This window comes from Chiloscyllium punctatum, chromosome 31 (assembly GCF_047496795.1).
Source record: "Chiloscyllium punctatum isolate Juve2018m chromosome 31, sChiPun1.3, whole genome shotgun sequence".
In the NCBI taxonomy this organism is placed as follows: domain Eukaryota; kingdom Metazoa; phylum Chordata; class Chondrichthyes; order Orectolobiformes; family Hemiscylliidae; genus Chiloscyllium; species Chiloscyllium punctatum.
The window spans coordinates 58,457,515-58,463,592 of NC_092769.1; positions in this window are offsets into that span (position 1 = coordinate 58,457,515).

The window sequence follows — 6,078 nt, forward strand, 5'->3', positions numbered from 1 at the left end:
TACTGAGGGAGTGCTGCACTGTCAGAGGGTCAGTGCTGAGGGAGTGCTGCAGTGTCAGAGAGAGCACTGTGGGAGCGCTGCAGTGTCAGAGAGTCAGTACTGAGGGAGTGCTGCACTGTCAGAGGGTCAGTACTGAGGGAGTGCTGCATTGTCAGAGGGTCAGTACTGAGGGAGTGCTGCAGTGTCAGAGGGTCAGTACTGAGGGAGTTCTGCACTGTCAGAGGGTCAGTACTGAGGGAGTGCCGCACTGTCAGAGGGTCAGTACTGAGGGAGTTCTGCACTGTCAGAGGGTCAGTACTGAGGGAGTGCTGCACTGTCAGAGGGTCAGCACTGAGGGAGTGCTGCAGTGTCAGAGAGTCAGTACTGAGGGAGTGCTGCACTGTCAGAGGGTCAGTACTGAGGGAGTGCTGCACTGTCAGAGGATCAGTACTGAGGGAGTGCTGCACTGTCAGAGGGCCAGTACTGAGGGAGTGCAGCACTGTCAGAGGGTCAGTACTGAGGGAGTGCTGCACTGTCAGAGGGTCAGTACTGAGGGAGTGCTGCACTGTCAGAGAGTCAGTACTGAGGGAGTGCTTCACTGTCAGAGGGCCAGTACTGAGGGAGTGCAGCACTGTCAGAGGGTCAGTACTGAGGGAGCGCTGCAGTGTCAGAGAGTCAGTACTGAGGGAGTGCTGCACTGTCAGAGGGCCAGTACTGAGGGAGTGCTGCAGTGTCAGAGAGTCAGTACTGAGGGAGTGCTGCACTGTCAGAGGGTCAGTACTGAGGGAGTGCTGCACTGTCAGAGGGTCATTACTGAGGGAGTGCTGCAATGTCGGAGGGTCTGTACTGTTGAGTGCAGCAATGTCGGAGGGATTGTACTGTAGGAGAGCTGCACTGTCAGAGGGTCAGTACTGAGGCAGTGCTGCACTGTCAGAAGGTCAGTTCTGAGGGAGGGCTGCACTGTCAGAGAGTCAGCACTGCAGGTGTGCCATACTGTCGGAAGGTCAGTACTGTGGAAATGCTGCACTGTCAGAGGATACGACTGAGGGAGTGCTGCGCTATCGGGGGGGTCAGTAATGGGGGATTGCTGCAATGTCAGAGGGTCAATCTGGGGGCAGTGCTGCACTGTGAGAAGGTCAGTACTGAGGGAGTGCTGCAGTGTCAGAGAGTCAGTACTGAGGGAGTGCTGCACTGTCAGAGGGTCAGTGCTGAGGGAGTGCTGCACTGTCAGAGGGTCAGTACTGAGGGAGTGCTGCACTGTCAGAGGGTCAGTACTGAGGGAGTGCTGCACTGATAGAGTGTCAGTACTGAGGGAGTGCTGCACTGTCAGAGAGTCAGTACTGAGGGAGTGCTGCACTGTCAGAGGGTCAGTGCTGAGGGAGTGCTGCACTGTCAGAGGGTCAGTACTGAGGGAGTGCTGCACTGTCAGAGAGTCAGTACTGAGGGAGTGCTGCAGTGTCAGAGGGTCAGTGCTGAGGGAGTGCTGCACTGTCAGAGGGTCAGTACTGAGGGAGTGCTGCACTGTCAGAGGGTCAGTGCTGAGGGAGTGCTGCACTGTCAGAGGGTCAGTACTGAGGGAGTGCTGCACTGTCAGAGAGTCAGTACTGAGGGAGTGCTGCAGTGTCAGAGGGCCAGTACTGAGGGAGTGCTGCAGTGTCAGAGAGTCAGTACTGAGGGAGTGCTGCACTGTCAGAGGGTCAGTACTGAGGGAGTGCTGGACTGTCAGAGGGTCAGTACTGAGGGAGTGCTGCAGTGTCAGAGAGTCAGTACTGAGGGAGTGCTGCAGTGTCAGAGGGTCAGTACTGAGGGAGTTCTGCACTGTCAGAGGGTCAGTACTGAGGGAATGCTGCACTGTCAGAGGGCCAGTACTGAGGGAGTGCTGCACTGTCAGAGGGTCAGTACTGAGGGAGTGCTGCACTGTCAGAGGGTCAGTACGGAGGGAGTGCTTCATTGTCAGAGGGTCAGTACTGAGGGAGTGCTGCACTGTCAGAGGATCAGTACTGAGGGAGTGCTGCACTGTCAGAGGGTCATTACTGAGGGAGTGCTGCAATGTCGGAGGGTCTGTACTGAGGGAGTGCTGCACTGTCAGAGGGTCAGTACTGAGGGAGTGCTGCACTGTCAGAGGGTCAGTACGGAGGGAGTGCTTCATTGTCAGAGGGTCAGTACTGAGGGAGTGCTGCACTGTCAGAGGATCAGTACTGAGGGAGTGCTGCACTGTCAGAGGGTCATTACTGAGGGAGTGCTGCAATGTCGGAGGGTCAGTACTGAGGGAGTGCTGCAGTGTCGGAGGGTCTGTACTGAGGGAGTGCTGCACTGTCAGAGGGTCAGTACTGAGGGAGTGCTGCACTGTCAGAGGATCAGTACTGAGGGAGTGCTGCACTGTCAGAGGATCAGTACTGAGGGAGTGCTGCAATGTCGGAGGGTCTGTACTGTTGAGAGCTGCATTGTCGGAGGGACTGTACTGAGGGAGTGCTGCACTGTCCGGGGGTCAGTACTGAGGCAGTGCTGCACTGTCAGAAGGTCAGTTCTGAGGGAGGGCTGCACTGTCAGAGAGTCAGCACTGCAGGTGTGCCATACTGTCGGAACGTCAGTACTGTGGAAATGCTGCACTGTCAGAGGATACTACTGAGGGAGTGCTGCGCTATCAGGGGGGTCAGTAATGGGGGATTGCTGCAGTGTCAGAGGGTCAATCTGGGGGCAGTGCTGCACTGTGAGAAGGTCAGTACTGAGGAAGTGCTGCACTGTGAGAAGGTCAGTACTGAGGGAGTGCTGCAGTGTCAGAGAGTCAGTACTGAGGGAGTGCTGCACTGTCAGAGGGTCAGTATTGAGGGAGTGCTGCAGTGTCAGAGAGTCAGTATTGAGGGAGTGCTGCACTGTCAGAGGATCATGACTGAGGGAGTGCTGCACTGTCAGCGCATCAGTCTGGGGGATACCTGCATCGTAAGAGAGGCAGGACTGAGTGAGTGCCACACTATCAGATGGGCTGAATGGCCTAATTTCTGCTCCCATGTCTTGTGGTCTAAGAGGAATATCTGAAATTGTTCAGTATATTTCTGCCTCTGCTTCCTACAAACCCTGCTCAGCAATGATCCCCACGTTCAGATTCCAGAGGCTGTGTTCAAACAGACCGCCTTCATTTGGTTACCACCCTCTTTTCCCAGGGATCAAGTTTTCGTTTCGTGTGACTGACCTGCCAGCTCAATTGTATATTTTCATGCTGCAGGACTGAGGTTTATTCCTCAGCTTCCATGTGCTCATCCCAAATGAATCCCACTGCCCCACACTCAGCACTGTCGGGTGTTCCTTATTTCTGAGCTTCCCAATGCTAATCCACACTCCTCCAAAGCGTATCGCAGGCGAATTGCCTGGGAGAGAGGAGTGCTAAGAGAGGAAATAAAAATCTGAAAGTACCTTACAGTGACATTAATGGTGAATTGATAATGACAGAAAGAGTAAGTTGTGGAACACAGTGAGAATTTGTGCATGGACCCAGAGGCTCCAGTGAATGGATTCATTTTGTCAGTGCTCATTGGGACAGGGTTGATATGAAATTGTGAAGATGCTCCTTGATACAATTAAATGAATTAGCATATATATAGAGAGAGATGGTTCTGAGTGGTCTGGCCTTCTTCCAACCCAATAAATCTCCAAAGACGGTGGAAATGTATCTCAGTTTACCGAATGAGGTGATGGAGGAAGTAGCAGGTACACTTGCAAACATTTTCAAATCCCCTCTGGCCACAGGAGAGGTGTCGTCGGACTGACCATGTGGTACTGTTATTCAAGAAGGAGCATGGGATATACCAGGCAGCTACAGGCCAGTCAGGCTAATATCGTGGGTGGGAGGTCTGTTGGAAGCAATTTTGGGAGATAGAATTAATCAGCATTTAAAGAGACTGGAGTTCATGAAGACCAGTCAGAATGGTTGTGTTAAGGAGGGGTCAGGTCTGACCAATGGGATTGCGCTTTTTAAGGAGGTGACCAGGTGTTTAAATAAGGACAATACTTTCCTGTCGCCTGCTTGGAGGTCAGTAAGGCTTTTATCAGGATCCATACTGGAAACTGATAGTGAACATAAAAACTCAAGATCCAAGGAATTTGGTGCAGAATGCTGAGTGGCAGGAAGCAGACAGTGATGGCCCAATTAGAAATCTCTGTCTGTTCATGTCTCACTGTTGGGGTCTTACTGATGTGGTTGATAGAAAAGATTTAGATTTGAATGGTGGAGGGTTAATCATTGGGTTCATGAATGATATGAAGATTGGTTGGGTGATAAATACTGAGGATGATAGCCTTAGATTACAGAAGGATGGAGATGGCCTTGTCAGATGGACAGATCAGTGGCAACGGGTGAGGTGCCTGAAGACTGGAGGGTGATTAATGATGGGCCATTATTGAAGTAAGGCTGCAAGGAACAGCCATTGAACTATGGAGCTGTGAGCCTGATGGCAGTGGGGGGTAAGCTGTTGGAGAGCATTCTGAGAGACAATTTACATGGATTTGGAAAAGCAAGGATTGATTAGGGATGGTCAGCGTGGCTTGTGGAGATGGTTTGGGATGGAGGCCATGTCCATTTTAAAAGATTCAGATCTTTTTAAACAATCAGTGAAAAATAACATCACCATGTGTCTTAAACATGGATTGGAGAAAAACTGTTGTCAATGTATGGTCACTTGATGCTTGGAGACTCTCTAGAAAAGCAGGCACCCAAACAGACCAATGCTATCGATGCAAGATGCGGTGCACAGGAAGATCCAACAAGTCATTTGCAGTTGCTGTTTGTCTCCCTGGAGCAGTCATCATGCGAGATCAGGGTTCAGTCCTTGGAAAGTGACCTCTCCATTGAACCTTCCTCCACGTTTGTACAGTAACCGTGGTTTTGTGTGCTTATCTCTGTGAGAGAGAGACACAGAGAGCGAGTGTCTGTCCGTGTGTGTGAGAGAGAGTGCATGTGTGCGTATCTCTGTGTGTCTGTGTGTGTGAGAGAGGGATTATGTGTTTTTGTACGTGTCTGTCTGAGTGTGTGTTTGTGAGAGAGTGTGTGTGTATGTGTTTGAGGGAGTGAGAGTGTGTGTATGTTTGAGAGAGTGAGTGTTTGTGTGTGTGTGTGTGTGTGTGTGTGTGTGTGTGTGTGTGTGTGTGTGTGTAAACTAGCCAATCTTATCAGGTGCCCATGAATATAAAATCCAGCTGCTGTTTCAGGTGAGGTGGTCCTCGTGTCTCCAAAGACACAAAGGTTGCAAGAGTGAATTAACTGGGGGAAAGAGAGTGCTGTTCATTCCAGTGGGGATTCATCCAGTAAACCTTCCCCACACACTAACATCCCTCTGACAATGCAGTGACTAGTCCTGCACACAGTGCTCCAGGTACAAACCAATGTAATGTCACCGTAGTCTTACCAGAGTATGGGACAGCTCCTCATTACAGAGCGGGGTCTGGTGGGGATTTAATCAGAGGGTCACCATGGCCCAACTGAGGGGAGAGGTTGGGAAGGAGAGTCCTTCAGAGTAACTTTAGCTAGTGTGGTAAGCTAACTGACCAGCCAACTGAGCTAACCAACCTCACTCCAGGGGCATGCCGTGTATAACCCAATCATTGCCAGCCTGCACCTCAAGAAGAGCCAGGAGCAAGGCCATTCGGCCCCCACCCTAACCCAGAAGGGAGAGCACGGGAAGCTGATGAAGGAACCAAGCCCCTCCCATGTGGCCTTCTGAAATGGAGCTGGAGGACAGGGCAGACCGGGCCTGCTGTTTGCTTCCCCGAGACTGGCCTGCTCCACCTTACAGTGAGAGACTGAGGGGAATCTCGAGGAGATTTCACTTCTCACTGAGAGGCTGCAACTCCAATCGAAATCAGGCCGGTTCCCTCCGAGACTCACGGAAGAGTGCAGCACTCTACAGATCAGGGCCTTGTGGAGTCGTAACCTCCAGTGTGGGGACCAAGTGCTGGGAGGTAGTGTTAAGAACATAAGACCATCTGAAATAGGAACAGGAGGAGACCATTCTGCCCCTCGAGCCTGCTCTACTATTCAATAGAATCGTGAATGATTTAGTATTGATTTGGGAGCTGAAACCTGGACAGTACAGAGACAGAGAATCA